Here is a 19,344-nt window from a genome sequence, read left to right as displayed (position 1 = left end):
ACAACGAACTCTTCACGTGCGTAGCGCCGAGCGGCGTATTATTTGAGTATTATCGTGTGCGTTCTGCTGGGAAATAGTTTAATTTAACAACCAAATGAAAAATGTAAATATTAATTTGAAAATTAGGTGAAAAAAATCTGCACTGGTTGCACTTAGGTAGTCATGGACAATTTAATGTGCACGGTAATACTCATGGATCCCACTGTCCATGTGTTAGACACATGTAGTATGTAACAGCACAGAGAAATAAAAATACAATTTTGTATGGGTAACACGAAATGATTTAGAAGTAGAAAATAATAACAGTAAATAAACTTGATTGAAGTTCAGATCTTTATTTCTTTCATTTTGGTTTTAGTAAATAGAATTATATACTGAATTTGTGCTGCTATTAATTTAGTATGATTATTGTAAACAACCAATAGGTGTTTTATATCCAGGAACTTTCATCTTGAGTTCGTAATTCGAGCAGATAGTTTAAAGTTGACTGGGAAGATGGCCATCAATCGCATTTGCATGTAGGCTGAAAGATGGATAGAAATAATTTAAATACTTTTTGTGAAATGCAACGAAAACTGCTCAATAGTTTACCAGTTATTAGCTCAAGTAGATATGCTCCCACACAGGTTTATCCAGAATTTTTCATTTAGGTGTAAGGGTCATTTTAGGGACATATTAACCATAAATTATATCCTTGTGGATAAATAACTTCTCACTGGCACACACAAGTGCAGTTACACACATTCAGAGAGAGAGAGAGAGAGAGAGAGAGAGAGAGAGAGAGAGAGAGAGAGGATAGACAAAGGAAGAAAAGGAGAGAAGACAGACAAAAGAACAGAAAGAGAGAATTAAACAAGAGAAAAAGAGAGAGAAGAGAGAGACACTGGAGAAAAAGAGGACAGACAAGAGAAAGACACAGAGGGAAAAGAGATAAGTAGAAAAGCAGAGGTCAGAAAGGGAGAGAGAGAGAGAGATAGAGAGAGAGAAGATAGACAAAGGAGAAAATATAAAGTCACAGAAGGAAAAGAGAGAGGACAGACAAGAGAAGAGAAATACACAGGAGAAAAACAATAAGAGAAGTAGAAGAGAAGGAAGACAAAAAAGTCAGAGGAGGAAATTGTGTGCTAGGGAAAGGGAGGAGAAGAAAGTCAGTGAACAGAGCTAGGATGAGAGAGAGATCTTTGGCAGGCACGTAGCCAGAGGGAGGGCTAAGGGGGCTGAAGCCTCCCCGAAATCCTACAAATAACTAATTTAAAAAGTGTATAGTGGTAATTAATTTTACCTCCTTAGCAGGAATAAACATTAGATCTAAAAAAGTTTAGTGTATAACAGAGGAACCAGGTTATATTTTAATTTTCTACCATTTAATATAAAGAATAAATGGATCCACAGCTCTCAAAGTGTATAGTCTTCTTTGTGAGAGGTCACACAATATAAACTTTATGAGTAAAATTTGGCCCTAACTTTTAAAGCCTTTTTTTAACGGAATGTGTAAAAGTTAATAACAAAATAAAATAACTAAGAATTGCAGTACACTAACTATACAAAATGTAAGAAAAATAATGGACAAGAGTGTTCGATATTCCTTCATACGGTGGATCGAGTAGCAGTCTCTCCATTTAAGTAATAATAATAATAATAACAATAATTTTTGAATTAAAATTGGTTTATTTTTAAGAACTTATAATAGTTTTTAATGTAAAATGACAATTATAACCATGGTAATAATTATTGTTGTCATTATCATTTCTACTAATGATTTTTTATCTGTTCCCTGCCCCATCTACAAATATTTCTCGCGACGCCTGTGCTGATAAGGGATGACCCCCCCCCCCGAAATAAAATCCTGGCTACGGGCCCGATTGTTGGTGAATTTGGTCAGATAACTCTATATTGTAAGTTGTCACTCTTCTGACGTACTATTTGAAATGTCAGGTGATCCGATTCAGGAATGGGTATTTGTTTCTCTCTTTTGTTTTTGAGCAATTAATAAAATTTATATTGGAATTCATCTGCCGTTAAAATGGCTGCTATGTGATGACAATGAGTTCCAAATACCTGGAAACAGGTAAATTTCTACTGGCTACATGATTACAACTTGCAGACTAGCTCTATCAGTTCTTCTTATACTCGCCAGGTAGAGCGTGTGATGCCAACATCTTTTTCGGTCGTGCTGCCCTCTCGTGAGTACTTTCTGAAGTACGAGGTGAAATTATAAGTTCCATTCCAATGAAGGAAACATTTCATATGAATATACAGAGCGGAGAGCAGCTTTCTTCCTTAGGTTAGGTTCGTATCACATACTTTTTGCGGAGGTGAAGGGAGAAGCAGTGGCGGTACCAGAAATATATGAATATTTTATCACTTAACAACCTACCATGAAATTAAGCATATTTGGGCTAAAAAAGTTTACCTTATTTCTTAGGTCATAAATGGAGTGGAGTCCATAATCCTTAAACGTAGTCGAATTTAAACATTCTCAGTGAATTTTTAACATTCATAACTCTGCCCCCGCCCCTCCCCTTTCTCTACCACACACACATCAGGAGGATATAGTGGCAATCAACTTTTCTTAGTAACGTTTTTCTCTGATACATGTCCTCGAGAAACAACATTTTCTATCTTTTATGTATGCAACCACGCAGGATATATTCAAGATTGCTTCTTAATTTTACTTGTCTTTCTATCGGATAAGATTGCAAAAGCGATATTACGCTATAGATAGAATGTGTATCAAATTCCCTTTCAAGAGGATATTAATAGCAAATTTTGAATAGCAACTTCTACCTCCGCCCTAGAGTTAGACAAAACACATAACACCTTGCAGAGACGGAAACAGTTTTTGTCTCTGAAACGTAGAAAATTTCGCATTAGGATCCCACTTACCTATTGTTTCATCGACAGATTATACAATCAAAGCCTGCAGTACCTGCAGCGCTGCTAGTCCCAAAGCCCACATTTACACCTTTTTCTACTCCGCTCCTAATTTTGGCTTATAGAAATCAAACTATTGGTCATAATGTAATTAAATTTGCTACGGGAATACCTTGGTGTATGATGACGTCATTGGAGATGGCGCCACAGTTTCTCTAGTTCTTTCGTTTGCATGCGTTAAATGCCAATCGTACGGACGTGTGCTTTCAGTCTGAGTTCTTGGCCCTGGTGTTATGATGCACCTGATAGTGGTTCGTGTTTGTTCCACTTGCCCCTGCAATAAATTGTGTCCTTCTTTGAAGATCGTGTAATTTCCAAAGGACGATAGCACCCAGATTCTTCCTATGGGGCGTGCTGAAAGGATAGGTCTATTGCAACAAGTCACGGCCTATCATGGAACTGCAAGACAGCATTCTGCGGGAAATTGACGCTGTGACTCCTGATGTGTTGGTTGCTCCTTCTGTGACAAGGAGAGGCATGCATTGATGCGAATGTCAACATCTTCCAACACTCGCTGTGACGTCACCATGTGACACACCAATTTATGTCCATAGCAAATTTCATTACATTACGACTAGGGCTCGGATAATTATGCATTTTGCATATTGCATATGCAAATGAATATTTAAGGATGTTTAACTAAAAATGCATATTTCATATGCTGGTGCACATTTGTATGAAAATAAGTTGATGTTGTGCATATCTTTGTACCCACAAACAACACAGAGCATATACTGTAATTATTTTTCTTCTCCTCGCTTTTCTTTTCTTTATATTTTCCCTGTCTTTCTTGCATACAAAAGGACAACGTGTGGATGATCTGTAATTTTATGTGTCTGACTTCGTTGCCCTAAAATACAGTCCACTTGTATCTTGATGTTGTTGAGTTGGTGTTTTGAGTCCACTTTATGCACAGTAAGGGTAATCGGGACAACCTACAGTTTAAAGTGGAATCCGAACCACTATGCACCTTCACCGGGAATCGAACCCGTAACCCCTTGATTACAAGGCGGCGACGCTAGCTCTGCGCCTTCGGGGAGGCCTATTTGTATCTTGCAAAGTGGAACGTGTGTTTTCTGAATATAAGACTATTCTAGCTAAAAACAGAAGGAGTTTCAAGTTAGAAAATTTGAGACATCATGTTGTTATCATATGCAATCATGATCTTGATCTGTAATGTATTGTGTTTCATTTAACGCAGAACCATATTAATTTTTAAAAAAATCTGTGTAGCGAATGAGCATTCAGAATAATGCATATACATTGCCTGACATGTAATCCTTCATAGTTTGTAATATACAGCATTTATAAATTAAACGAGTTTTTAAAGTTCATATTTAAGTGCATACTTTACACTTTCTTAGTGCATATTTGCATGCATATTTTGCGTTTTTTAGTAGTGCATAACTATCCAAGCCCTAATTATGACCAATAGTTTGATTTTTATAGACGAAAATCAGTGACCGAGAGCGAGTGAAACACCCTGTATTTTCCCAATACCCCACATGTTATATCATACTTACACAGTTCCAAGGGGGGCGGCAGATCCCTTCATAGTCCATGTAGCATCCTCTGGGACATCTTTTCTCCTCACATGCTATGCACGGCGGCGCCTTCTCGTCGGGGTCTATGGGATCCCAACTACTTTGGATATGATGCCCTCTTTGCCCCTTAGCGATGACGCATAAGGCAGCGAGAAAAAAGAGAAGAAGAAGAGGACGACACTTGGCGAAATGCATTTTGTCCTTACAGCGCTGTATAAATTGTGCCGTTCAGTTGATTCCCTCGCAGTCACGGTGACGCCAATGTCTCCCGATGAAAAAGAGGATACCTTAAATACACAAGTGTCTAATCCGTGTGAAAAATCATAATTCATGCGCGTCCAGATTGTTGGAATAATAATACGTTTATTACAGACCGGTTAGATTTTATGACCTTGCTCTTTCTTTCACGTTTAAATAAAATAGTCAAACCTCAGTTACAATTAGAAAGATTTGTGCGTTTTTCAATTCACTTTCCGCATGTCATGATTAACGAATTAAAGATTGAACTATTCTCTTAGCACCGTAGCATGCATTTTTAAGTAATTATCACGATATAGAAGTTGGATTTACATCTTCCATTCTTTAAACTACATTTGAAAATTAGCCTTTGTTCTGTACGCTTTAACCATCGTATTTTTATACGCGAGAGCTGAAGCTAATAGATTATTCTTTATTGTCCAGTAATAAACTGTGACGTTTTATAACATCTCTCTGTATTTGAACATTGTACGAGGGTTGCTATTTATGTATCCGGAATAACAAACAAAAAAAATATGCATAATTGAAAATGGTTTTATTGTTTTTCAAAATATTCTCCATGATGATCGACGCACTTTTGCATACGTTTGAACCAATTCTCACAGCACTTTGTCCATTCCGATTGAGGTATCTCGAAAACAAGCATTTTGAACGCATCAATCGCTTCTTCTGGCGTCGAAAATCGTTGACCACGTAGCTTATTCTTCACGCACGGAACGAAAAGACATAACTGGGTGCTAAATCCGGGCTATACGGCGGATGATCCATCAATTCAATGTTTTCACCGGTCAAATACTGAGTTGTTTGGACCCCATGTGTGACAAATCGCATTGTCATGGTGAAGAATGATCCTGCGTCACTGGTGTTTTTTTCTGATTTCCCCAAAGACCTCTGGCAAACAAATGTTTGTGTTGACGATTCTACGATTCTCTAGTGTAACTTTATCCACATGTCCATTTCCCCCCCAAAAAACAGGCGACCATTTGGTTCGAAGTGCTTCTTGCACAAGCAACTTTTGTTGGGTTTGGCTCATCTTGGAACACCCACACCGTCGACTGCTGTTTGCTTTCGGTCCCATATGCATAGATCCAAGAGTCGTCACCTGTGTAGATGTTATACACGGCTTTTGAAGCACCACGATTGTATTTTGTGAGTATTTGTTTACACCAATCGAATCGAGTCTTTGTGAGCGATTGTCAAATTATGCTGGATCCAACGCGAACAAATCTTCTTCACGGCAAAATGTTCATGCATTATCTTATGTATGCTAGTCATCTAATGCCCAGGGATGCCTCAATCTCATGATATGTCACATGACTATCTTGCATTATCAGTTCTCGCACAGCATCAATGTTTTCTGGCACAACAACCGATTTTGGACGGCCTTCTTTAGATTCGTCCGTGAGCGAACGACGGCCACGATTGAATTCACTAAACCAGTGATATACAGTGATTTTAGATGGTGCTTCATCGCCAAAAGTCGAAGTGAGTTGATCGATGCACTGTTGTTGAGATAGTCCACGTCGAAAGCCGAAGAAAATCATTGCTCGAAAATTTTCTCGAGTTAATTCCATTGTTGGTCTCCGAGGAAATTTTCAAGTTCCTGTAACTTACAAAAATAGCATCCGTAAGCACAACGTTTTGGGTACATATACCATAGAAATGTCCAACTTTACGGTGGATATATTAGATGTTACCTAGCAACATTAGTGTTGCCAGTTTCGAATACATAAATAGCAACCCTTGTACGTACATTTGATCAAGCAGGAAACGTGACTAGCAACACCAGTACACGTACTTGTAACTCGATCGTAAAGGGGTGTAAGTAGTGTAAGTTTCTGAAGCAGTGACGTGCGGTGACGTTGACACTTGTGGTAGCTTTCAATAGCGTGCCCAAGGAGGGTTGGTGGGTGTCAATCCTTAGGGCAAGTATTTCTTAGAGGAAAAGAACGTCAAATACAGGAAAAATTGGCAAAATGAGGAATGGCTACTAAAATAAAATACACGAAATCTCTCTCCCTTCTTTCGAGGGGGCAAGCAATGTATTTTTTTTTTCTAGAGGGGGCCGCCTCGACCAATCCATCGCATGAGTTAATTGTCGTCCAGCCACTGTCGCACACCCCGGAAATAGTGGGCTGGGCAGCCATTATGTTGGTAAATCATACCCCTTCTTGTGGAATATGTCAAAAATTTTTACAAACTGCAATAACTTGAAAACCATTGACTTCCGGCACCCAGTGCATAGGAATAGGTCGAATTACAAATCACTCTGTATAATTGTGGAGGACGAGATTACTATATTCATTTGTAATAGTCTTCGGCTGAGTATAGCACATGTTGCCAAATTTATGTCATTTTTCTCAAGTCGTCAGCGGAATCGTTTCTTTCGTAGTATGCCCTGCAGCATGTCGTAGAGGATCTTGTAGCTTTCGAAACAAGTCATAGTCGCAAGAAATCATGTCCAGAGTATAGTAAGGTGCTTTAGTACTCCCCAATGCCACTGCTCAAGCAGTTGTCCCACTGAATTTGCGATTTGAGTTGTGGTGCAACACAATCGGGTGTCTCGTCAGAAGCGTTGATGGTTCCAACGAATAGCTGGACAACGTAAATGTTTCAAAAATCTTATAACAGATAGTACCTTACACGAAAGCATTTTATGGGACATTTCGGCTAACTGTTTCAATTATAATGTGCAATAGATACAGCACGAAAGGCACGTCGTGTTACACTGTCATTGCTGTGTGCACGATGCTTACATTTGAAAAAGCTAAAATATTCTTCCATACGTGTATAGTAAACGTTGTAAAGTATGTATTTAATCAGTGCCATTCTTCTCTACCTAAAACCATTTAATACGAAGCGATATTCCTCTCGGTTCAATAGTTATCGCCGTTTAAAAGTGTTAAGTGATACGTTGTTTACATCTCACGCGACCGCCATTACAGCTCCACTCGTGACCTAGAGGTCGCTTCTGATTGGTTATGGTACGAAAAATGCTACGGAAATAGGATGGATCCTATCCTTGAGAAATGCCATGAAATATGCCATGGCATCTGAAATGCCATAATATTTCTCATTTTACACGGTAGCTTTTTGATCATGGCATAAGAAAAATGCTGAGGAAAATGCTTCCCAAAAATTAAAATTGAAAAATTAAAATTGCACATTTTGCTACAACTCTAGGGGTCCCGGGTTCGAGTCCTTGCCAGGGCATGGATGTTTGTCAGTGTGCATTCATCAATTTCATCATATCATCACTCATTCACATCTTCGCAAATTAGCCAAAAGTGGCATAGAAAGCGAAGTAAAATAAAAGCAAATCAATCAATCAATCAATCTCTAATGAATTGTTTGAAGATGCCTGTTCGGCATACGAAACTAGATTTTGGCAACAAGTGTCGACCACATAGTGATTACAGGGCCTCCCCGATGACCCAGTGGTATCATCTTCAGCTTGCAATCAAAGGGTTCCGAGTTCGATACCCGGTGGAGGTGCATAGTGGTTCGGATCTTACTTTAAACTGTAGATCCAGTCCCAATTAGCCTTACTGTCCATAGAGTTAAAACACCAACTAATCAATCAACATAGTGATTACAGTATTTAGTTCCAAGCTGATCAAATACTACTATATTTATAACTTAACTTACAGTAGTATATGAGAAGAAGAAAGCTATTCATTTGCCAAGACTAATATACACTTTATGGTCTACGATTCTGCAATTTATATCCTGTCTTGTTTGCCCAATGTAAACTTTATTTGATGCACAGGTCGTAAGTTCCGCAAATGTATCCAGTTCGTGTTTAAATTTGTGTCACAATAAAAAAACCACGTTACTTTTTTACGTATAATATTTTTTCATGTAGCTCTACTAAACATTTCGAACAGTTCTATGTAATTAATACACATTTTGAGTTCATATCACGTTGTTGCGATTTGCCCCAGGGTAGCGGTACGCACAGTTGCGTGGCGCAGTCATGGATGAAGTACGTCACACAACATGGAAGAACATCAAGTTCGGCCATTTCTCGCCCGAGGCCTTCCTCAGATTGGGGGCCGGATACGTCAACGCCCTAAAATATGTGGTCAGCAGTTACCCGCTATTTATTAGATTAGGGACGGCACGGGCCGACCAAATAAATAATTCCACATCTGTTTCCTGTGAAAAATTAGACGTGGACACGGTGATAAGAGCGCCACGTGACGGGAATTCGCAGAAACATTAGTGTGGTCTGGGCTCGCAGCTGTGCCGTCAAGTTATCATTATAGTCTGTGATATGGCGTGGGAGTTGATGCTTTGTTTCTGTAGGCAAGAACAATCAGTGTTCTTTTTTTTCTAAGCAGTTTGCAATTCTCGGTAGTTGACGGTGAGTAATAAACTAAGTACTAAGTATCGTACTCCAAAACAGAAAGAAAATGATACGGCGTGGAGTTGTCCTGCTGGCAAATTGAATGGGGCAAAGGTTAATCGAATGATGTAGCACCTTTGGATTGGCTATAACAGGAACACTGGAACAAAAGAACATTTCGTAAGGTCGCATGGACAAAGCAAGAGGAAAGGGGAACGCGAAAACAATACGATTCAGTTCGGAACGCCGTAATCTAAGACCGCATCTCTAAATTCTCATATGCATCCTTGAAATACATAGTTTGCGAGCAATAGATCACAGGATCGTATCCTGCATAAGGCACACATAAGCGTAACAGAGCTATATTTGTGTTCATGGATATCCCTTCCCCAGCTAGAGCTCTGCACTTCTAGATCGGTGCGGCAGAAGCTGTAGCCGAGGGCACGCGCCACGTAGACTACAATGCACAAATACGTGATAAGGATAATTTAATAAAAATATATTTTGTACATAAATCACTGGGGTACGTAGGATTTTTCTTTTTCTGGAGGGTCTGGAATTATAAAAGTGTATAGTAAGTACATAGCTCCTTTCTAGGGGAACGGTATACACAATAAGATGTTCCCTATGTAGAATTTTCTACTCTCAAAAATGGCAATCGGGGGTTTTCCATTTATCATTCTGTTTTTTTCTCCCGAGTTCTTAACTCCTTTTATTAGAAAATGTTATTGTCTCAAAAGTTTCGGAAGGAGCTTAAGCTCCCTTCCTCTGCGTAAGCCAGTGACATTAATATGTTGTGAAGTGCCACTGCACCTACTTTCCCTGAATAGCACCCCCCCCCCCTCTGCATGTCAGGTCACTTTCCCGGTGGAGTTACCTTCGTAAATGAAGGCCCTAGGCTGAGGGCCGGCTGCTTGGGGCGCCGTCCTCGAGACGTCTCCCTTGATTAGCGCCAAAACCTTATTTCTGATTATATACTCGTGGGTATTTGTTTAAGTTTATTTTTAAGCCCACTTTATGGACAGAAAGGCTAATCGGGACTGGACATACAGTTTAATTTGGGATCCGAATCACACTGTGGGCCTCCACCATTTGTTTCTTTTTTAAAAGTTGGATTTATTGGCAAGAATTAATTGAAGTTACTGCTGCATAACATAAAGTACTGTCTTAGAAAAGCATGTAGCAATTTAAGCAAGGACATTAACGTCTTAAACGTAAAAACATTCCTACAATAAACGTGTCCTTTGCTTTAATAAAGACACTTATAATATTTTCAAAATAAGCTATTATTTCTCGTCATTAAAACAGTAAATAACATGATCATGTTTTTTATTGGAGGATGGCGTAAAGTAGGAAGACAAGGGTACAGTTCGGCCAAAGACGAAGAAACTACCTGGAAAGGACGATTCCAAACGCGAGAGGGGAAGCAGGGAGATGCACTCCACAAAACTACCCTGTGGTATTTCGCTTGTTGTGTTTATTACCGCTTGCTGTGTTGTGTTTGTGATTTGTGATGGCTCTTACAATTCGCAAGAAATCGTTTCGAAATGGAATGAAGAAAATTGAGACGTTTTGGCCCCCTGTTGCACATTATACAAAACACCCTCGTTATAGTAGATAAGGTCACAAACCATTCAGTTACTACATTTATATTTATAATACTATATACAATAATACTATTATTAGTGAATACTATCCTGATTAGTGCTGTGTACATTTGTGCTAATTAAAATATTTACTAAGGAGATCAATTTAATTGAATTATCTGAAATGAAGCTACTGGTTTACAAGTGACGTTTTGAATACAGTCCTGATATGTTCTGTTTGCTGATAGAGTATATGCATGGTTTTAATTTCGTTCTGAACCCTTACATAATTCGTAAACATCTCTCTATGTATTTTGGCGGCGATGTTACTGCGCTGAAACTTCATTGTTGTTTCCACAGCAGACGATTTTCAAGGAAACCGCTTCCTGCCCAAAGTACCGTCACCCCTATTTAGCCACTGAACACGTCCGGTTGGCGCATGCGCACTTCCGTCCATGGTCTCGGCTAAGGCAGCCAGACAGTAGGAAAATTGGGTGTGGGGCGGCAGGGTTTAAAGTAGGGGGGGCGCCAAGAGTCACCTCGCCCAGGTGAAAATTTTACCTTGAGCCTTCTCTGCCTAGGTTAAAGGATCTGGATCTCTTAAAACCAGACCTGGTTGTATCGGCACACATACTCTCTGTCCTTTGTACCCTGACAACTGTTGTTTGCGAGCGGAGGAACCAACTTCCGTCGAGCCACGCCCGTCGCCTGCAAGCTCGCCTTCATAAACGTCCATTTGTCTCGCTTGCTCTCATTGGTCTCGCTCCGACGGCGAAACAAAGGAAGACCCTTTGGGTGGGGGTGGCACATTCCACGAATTCAGGATGGCTTTGCTCACAACAGTAACAGCAACTGCGAACTCGTGTGATGCCGTTTCAAGTGAACAGGCTCACCAGGTGTTTCCACGGATGCCCATTTATTAATAGGTAGGACTAGTGTACAGTGGGATCCATGAGTATTACCCTGCAAATTGTCCATCACCATGTTCGCGCACTTCATTTGACCTAATAAGAGCTTCAAGAATTAAAAGAAAACTCAAAACAAGCTGTTGATAACTTCTGCACCAGCATACATAAAAATTCATCGCTTAAAAAAATATAGGATGTAGGAGAAATTTTAATGAAAATAGTCATGGACAATTTGCACGGTAATACTCATGGATCCCACTGTACATCTAGCGCCAAACCGTCGATAGTTCGCAGATCTTAGGGAAACTTTTACAACGTATCCTCCTCCTGGAGAGCATGTCACGGGAAGTTGAGTGATTTCGAATTCAGCCTCAACATTCGAGCCTTTTTCTCTCATTTTCATCACATTCTTTATTCTTCACTTTTCCTCAACAATGTCAACTTTTCTGTAATTGTTACACTCGTTTTGATCCGATTTCGAGCTTTTGAAATTCATTTTTCAGTAAAAATCTGAGCTTTGCTCGCCAAAAGTGGCTGATAAGCTACGCTAAGTAACAAATCAAATCAAATCAACCCATTGTTCCTACGTTCCGTAATCACAGCTCTAACCTGTGAACCGGTGTGAAATCACAGTGTGAAACGGTTATTTTGACAAAATCCACTTTTCCTGTTGACTGTTTTGGGGAGGAAGGGTTGTAATGTTGTCGCTTCTTACTCAAGCCTTAGGTCTAATTGGTTGTTTCACCGCAAGTACCTTCGCAGGTAAACGCGGCAACTGAGGGTCACTGCCATAAAGGCGGTGACCGCGCCACATATCAGGGCGGAGGGATTGTAGTGTCCAAACAAGCACCTAGGTATATGTTAACAGCATGAAATCTGACGTGCCTAACCTACTCACGTATGCATCTAATAGCAATAATAAGCATGTGAATAAGTTCGGCAGGATAGGGTATTTTGCACAGCAGACAACAAATAGGTGACGTCATAACGGTCACTGCTGACAGCAGTTGCTAAAGCTATCGTTAGTCTATTGTGTTCAGTGTTTATGTTCCTCTGGCCTGAAAACAGTAGCGCTATAGTGTCACGTTTAAATCGCTTGGAAGCATGTAGTTCGCATATTTTACAAGGGCACGGTATCGTGGCGTTAGTATGTCAGAGTGGTATTTTTGGTGGTATTTATTTGGAGGCAATATTCTTTCTCTGGATGCTTTATTTCTTGGATAGTACTGTTGAAGAGGATATTGGAATTTTACACCATATGAAACGTTTCAAATACCATGATGATTGTCTAACACTGGATACGAAGGGGAGAGCTGGGGTTACAGCCCCCCCCCCTCAATTTTTTAAAAGATCACAAAATTTCAAGTGAAAGTAGTGTAGAACTCGTGAAAAACGAAAGTTTTGCTTTAATAAAAAGATTGTAATTTCTTACTTTGAACAACTTTTAAAACGATGGTTATTACATATCCCCTCCCCCTGGAACGTAGTTAAAAAAATAATTCAAATACTATGTAACTTTATAATGTATAATTATAGCTCCTTCCGAAAAAAATCCTGCGTACGCTACTCTAGTGAAAAACTCAATATGCTGACCAAGGCAGAAATTTATTTTATTTTAAAACATAAACTAAACGTAACGTTTCAATCTTATAGCAAGGTCTTCTTCGGACTCTGTACCAAGTACAAAAATTCTGAAGAAGACCTTGCTGTAAGGTTGAAACGTTACGTTTAGTTTATGTTTTAAAATAAAATAAATTTCTGCCTTGGTCAGCATATTGAGTTTTTCATATCATAGAAACAAGGCTTAATGGTGTTATAGTAGCTACTCTAGTGCGTAACAGTTACTCTAGTTTCTACTACAAGCATTTTTTTTAAACATCCAGACATATTTCATTTACTACTTTCACAAGCGCAGTTCTTATAAGATGATGTTATTTGAATATTCTTGGAGTGATGTTTGTTGATTATAATGATTGAAACTGGTCTTGCAAGTGTTAAATTGTGAGAATGTAAAATAGTTTTTCCCCACCATCCATGCGCGACGAAGCTTTCAAGCTAAACAGGAAAGATAGCGTGTTCCATCTGCATTTCTCTCCATTTTTTTTATTATATCGATTACAATCAGGAAAGGTTTCGTCACTCATTCCTTTCACGCTTTGTTGCGTTCTGTTTGTTGTACTTAAACATCTGAGATTCTCACCTTTTAACAGAATGTTTAGCGGATGAGAAGTTTAGAAAGTGATATAATAATATAAATAACAGTTTTCACAAGCAGTTGTACGTAGGGAGGATCAAGGCAGGCTGTTGGATCCGCCAGCTCCTTTCCGTATGAAGAAAATTGCTTATTTGTTACACGACAATGCATATCATTTAAAGTATATGGCACTTGTTGCCAAATATAAACATCATACTGGATACAATAATAAATTATGTAATTTAGTAAGTTATTTTGACGCTATTAAATTGAAAATTTGTTTTTCATTTTATGATACTATGTACCGGGTGGCCAGAATTAAAGTTACCCAACTCAGATCCCTCTGTAGCCTGTTTGAGACATCGTAGAACTCTGAAATTTGGTGAATCCACTATGCAGACCATGGGGAAGAGGTTATATATATAAAGAAATAGTTCAATTTCCGCCACCAGGTTGAAATGTGGCGCTGTACTTCCATGATGGGTTGTACAAATAATCACCTTAAGTGATTTAGCTGAGTTATTAATTAGAAGGACCTTTGTTAGTGGCTGGAAGTTGCGAGAAAATAATCTCTCGTTTATTGCAAGATTGCAAGGTAAAGGCAAATCCATAACCAATTGAAGCAGTTTACGTCATTATTAGAACCCATCATGGAAGTACAGCACCACATTTCAAGCTGGTGCTGGAAAATTGAACTATTTTTTTATCGCCATCCTCTTCCCCGTGGTCTGCATTGTGGATTCACCAAATTTCAGAGTTCTACGATGTCTCAAACAGGCTACAGAGGGATCTGAGTTGGGTAACTTTAATTCTGGCCACCCGGTACGACATAGTGTAGGATCTTTCCAAAGTTGTAACAATGTTGTAGCCTTGTAATCAAGGGGTTCCAGGTTCGATCCCGGTGAAAGCACATTACCCAGTGATTCAGATTCTACTTTGAAATACAGGTCTTGTCCTGATACTTCTATCTGAGCATGAAGCGGACTTAAAATAAACTTTTCGATACAATGTAAGGAAGACTCGAAAATTACGTCGTCACTACGTCGATTGGTTTGACAGTTGTGGTCGAAAACTAAACTGATCCATACGATCAAACATGGTGAATTCAAAACTATAGAGATCACGCCAGTGAATTTTTTTTTTTAGATCGGAAATTATGGTGGTTAATGAGGAAACTTTGGACAATATACTCCACAAGTTTGCAGCCTTAGTTTCATATAACTTCACTATAATCTTGTGTGTGGAAATGCTTAGACCTTTCATGAAGATTGTCCACCACGCGTAGACATCATCATAATTTTGGGAAGGCAGAATCGAACTTGGGGCTTAACTTTTGAATGACAGAATTAAAATGTTTTCTATTCCATAAAAGTAACGTCCAGGACTATTCTGCTAAATAACTTATACATAAAAATCACTCATTAACCAATAGTTCGCTCCTCAGGCCTCAGGAGGTTAACAAAAGTAACATTTACTTGTAAATATGAATGAACCTGAAAAACGCCTGTGGACATAATTCATTGAAAATATGTTGTGTGGTTTGATGGTTAATTTTACACATTATTATTTCTGGATGGGAGTTTTGCTTCTACCAGACGATTTCTACTGTTGCTGAAACGACAGATTACACCGTATTTTGACACGAAATAAAGCAATTTGGTTGCATTTGTAGCTAATACCTACATAGGTTCACCTGTATATATTCAAATATATCTCCATCAGAAATGCTTTATTAGTGTTTTTAGGGGAAGGCGGGAGAATTGTGCGCAGAGGCTTATAGTGGGTACCACAAAATATCGATATCTAGAGTCAAGGGCGTGCCGGGGGGTTTGAGGTAAACCCCAAGAAATATTCTTGGAAATAGCATTGTATGCTTATAAATCGCAATGCTTTCAGTTTTTTGCCTGTTGTGAACAGCTGACGGCACTGTGTTTGAAAGCTTCCTTAAACGTTAAACGATATCAAGCAGTGGCGTGCGGTGCTAAATCCGGCAGGGGAACAGGTGACCTGCAGTTACCCCCCCCCACCTCCCATGCCTGTCGTAATATAATGCAGTAGACCAAGTAAAACTCAACCCTTACTGAAATGAACCAAATAAATATACGATACATATGTTACAAATTGTCAGAAGTGACATACATGAAGCACGTTAAAATTATGACAATAACATTGTTAAAGCAAATATGATATAATGTAAAGAAAACATTAACAACAAAATTGTTGATACACAACAAAGAAAAAAATAATGAAAGCAATTTATTTATGAGTGATCAGAGGAAATAAATGTTTGGTCGAATCCTGTTTCATCTCTCTATTTGTAGATTACGTTGACATTTTTTTTTGTAGAGTTGAGTATTCTTGTAATTCAAACGTCCACAATGAAATAATTACATTCAGATGGCCGAGTTTTTTCATGACGTCCGCTAGAGTTGTAGAAATTGTGACAAAACCCGAACTGTTCCAAACTCCCTTCTCACACTGTAAAAAAAAATACACTTCTTGTACACTTTTGGTACACTTTCTTGCATATAATATGCACAAGATGTGTACTGAAGGTGTTGCAAAAGTGTACTTAAAGTGTTCTAGATGTGTGCGACCCGAAATGACGAAATTTTGTACACTTGTTGCACACTTTGGGGACACATTCAAAGTTGTGTGCACTTCTTCAACGCTTTCTGTACACTTTTGTTTAAAGTAAGTGTACACTTCTTGTACACTTTTGTAGCACATGATTTCATTTTGTGTTGTTGGTCATATCGATTGTTATTTTATACTTTTTTGACAAATGAATATCTTATGAACATAAATCAATTTCATTATATAAAGCAGTAACACACTTGAAAACAAGCAACATTAAACAATAACAAAATAGGCTATAACTATTTTTTTCCTGGAACACATGGTTTGGTTTGCTTTGGTGTTTTAAGTCCACTTTATGCGCAGTAAGGCTAATCGGGACTGGACCTACAGTTTAAAGTGGAATCCGAACCACTTGTGCCTCCACCGGGTATCGAACCCGGGACCCCTTGATTACAAGGCAATGACGCTACCACTGCGCCATGGGGGAGGCCCTCTGGAACACATGGAAATCGCATTGCAACATGAAACTATCAATACTTTTTTGTTTAATGTACCAATTTGATAATTGGATAAATCTCATTAAAATTGAAGAAGGATAAAGTTGAATGTTCCGAGGAAATTAATAGATTTTCTTAAATCGAACTATTCATCTTTAAAGCACACCAAAACAGATCGTTAACTTCGGGGGGATGGTTGTTCCTACACCGGCCGCTAGATGGTTCTGTCAAAATGTGTACAAGAAACATAAGTTTTTGTACAACAAATAATGATACGTTCGATTGTAATCATAGTGAAAAATTGTGCTTTAACACTCTTCGAAAAATATGTGAACATCTAAGATACAAATTAAAGAAGAAAATGTACTGCAGTGAATAAAAGTGAAGCTCCCATGAGCAACCTTTTTGATTCTGGACTATATAAATAGAAGGTACGTGTGTCGCAGAACACATCATGGCATCCGGGGAGGCCCAATCCCTGAGAATCAAGGTGGAAACCTAACGGTGACAACTGAAGCCCTGATTGTATAGGTAATCGTAAGTCGGTCTCTCTTGTGTCACGCATCGTGGGCCAATTATTCCAGGTGGAAGCCGTAAGTCTGGAACGGACAAACGGTACCAATTGTGCCTATACGGTGGTTAGGTGATTGCGAGGAACCTTTTTGGTTGAACACGTTGAGTGGAGCAGACATACGACTTGCAATATTTTTGAAACTGTTTTCCCTTACTACCTTCATCCTTCCTCTTCTTTGTCTTGGGCTCTACAATTAGTTTGAAATTTGGATTCGCTTCTTTGGATTGAGTTGTCAGTTGGTTTGAGTTTGTGCCTCTTTTCCCATAGGATTTGCGTTTGTTCTATTGGATCATATAAACAACTCACGGTTGTGGTCTTCTGATATGCATCATGGTCTTCCTGCAACGCTGCTACGACAGCGAGAAGGGGTGAAAACCTTCACCGGAGGTACTAAACGGACTGACGGTCCAAACTCCGAGACGATGCTCGATTCACGAAGTACCAATGATCCAATGCAAACGTCCAGCTATTCCACAAAACACCGACGTCGCAATTCCTATGAAGGATTACCTCTACCTCAACGTCAACGATCTAGATCACCAATTAAACGAGATACAGGAAATACAGCTCATGCAACCCAACTAAAATCCAAACAACAGGATAATAGCTTATACAACTTCCTGCTCACCAATTACGACACCAAATTCAACACAGCAAAACATGTGTTCCAACAAACATCTAAGTATGTACCAAGGGCACAAATTGCACAAATACTGTTCACCCGTAATGGCATCATATTGAAATCACCAGATCCAGACTTTGCAAAACTAATTAGAAACAAAGCTTCTTTTGAAATTTATGGAGCCAAAGCAAACATCCAAACACTGAATGCTTCCACTCAAAAACAACCACCACCACCACATAAATCCCCACTACTATCAGTAGTCATCAGGGGTGTAGAACCTGTCTTAACAGACGAGGAGATCTTTGAGGAACTGGAATGCGAAGGTGTACAAATCCGCAAATGTATCCGTATTCGCAATAACAACGGACCCACATACATGGTGCGGGTCCTAACAGACTCACAAAATGCTGTAGACACACTACTACACAGTGGAGCATACATATACAGACGCAGGTACAAAGTTGAACCATCCCGTTCTCAACAACCTCTTCCATTGCGGTGCGAAAAATGCCAACAATATAACAAGCACACTACCGCTGCATGTCCAAACCGAGATAAATGCGGATACTGTTCAGGACCCCATTCAACCAAAGAATGTCAAAACCAAACTGCTCCACCAAAATGTGTCACATGTACGGAAAACCATCCTACATACAGCTACAAATGCAAAGCCAAGCCAGAAGCAATACCTGAACACCCCGACCTAACAGTCCCCCTGCGCACCAATGACACTGCTACGGAACCTGACAACTCACTACGACATCCTGTAACAGTGGAAGATCTAATACGCTTCTTCACACTGACTCTCCAAAATGTGCACCCATTTTTAAGAACGCACATATTAACCCAAGTAACGGCATCGGCAAAAACCATTTTCAACTTGCAACTCCATGCAACATACTCTGGTCCTCACGTGCATTTCCACATATCCCACTTGGAAACTGCGGTTTAAGGTTTTGAATATGGCAGTACGGAATATGTATAATTTTCTATTTTTAAATATCCGATCCGTTTCTAAACGAAAAGCTTTATTGCAACACCTGCTCTTGGAAGAATCTGTTCACTGCTTTGCGCTAAACGAAACCTATCTTGCTCCAAAAATGATCTGTCATATTCCACCATACAACATCTTACGCCACGATGGCCCGCCGGGCTTAAGAGTAAACGGCGGCACAGCAATTGGAGTAGATAGAAAATTACCATATCGAACAGTTACCTTCCCACCACACTTCCACTTGCCAGAACATACTGCTAGTACAATCTACTTTCCATCCCGGGTCGTTACATTTGCTACCA

At 39.3% G+C, this 19,344-nt stretch overlaps 1 long non-coding RNA gene across 1 annotated transcript; it reads right to left on the bottom strand.

Annotated features, from left to right (window-relative positions):
• Nucleotides 1–319: 319 nt before the first annotated feature.
• On the bottom strand, nucleotides 320–4,803 carry LOC145990333 (uncharacterized). The gene is made up of 2 exons (XR_014441971.1): nucleotides 4,458–4,803; nucleotides 320–523 (listed from the first exon to the last, which is right to left on the bottom strand). It is a non-coding gene; the product is annotated as an uncharacterized LOC145990333 (long non-coding RNA).
• Nucleotides 4,804–19,344: the final 14,541 nt, after the last annotated feature.

This window comes from Lepisma saccharinum, chromosome 7 (genome assembly GCF_977018435.1).
Source record: "Lepisma saccharinum chromosome 7, izLepSacc3.1, whole genome shotgun sequence".
Lineage (NCBI taxonomy): Eukaryota > Metazoa > Arthropoda > Insecta > Zygentoma > Lepismatidae > Lepisma > Lepisma saccharinum.
This window is presented reverse-complemented; position numbering and strand designations above follow the sequence as displayed.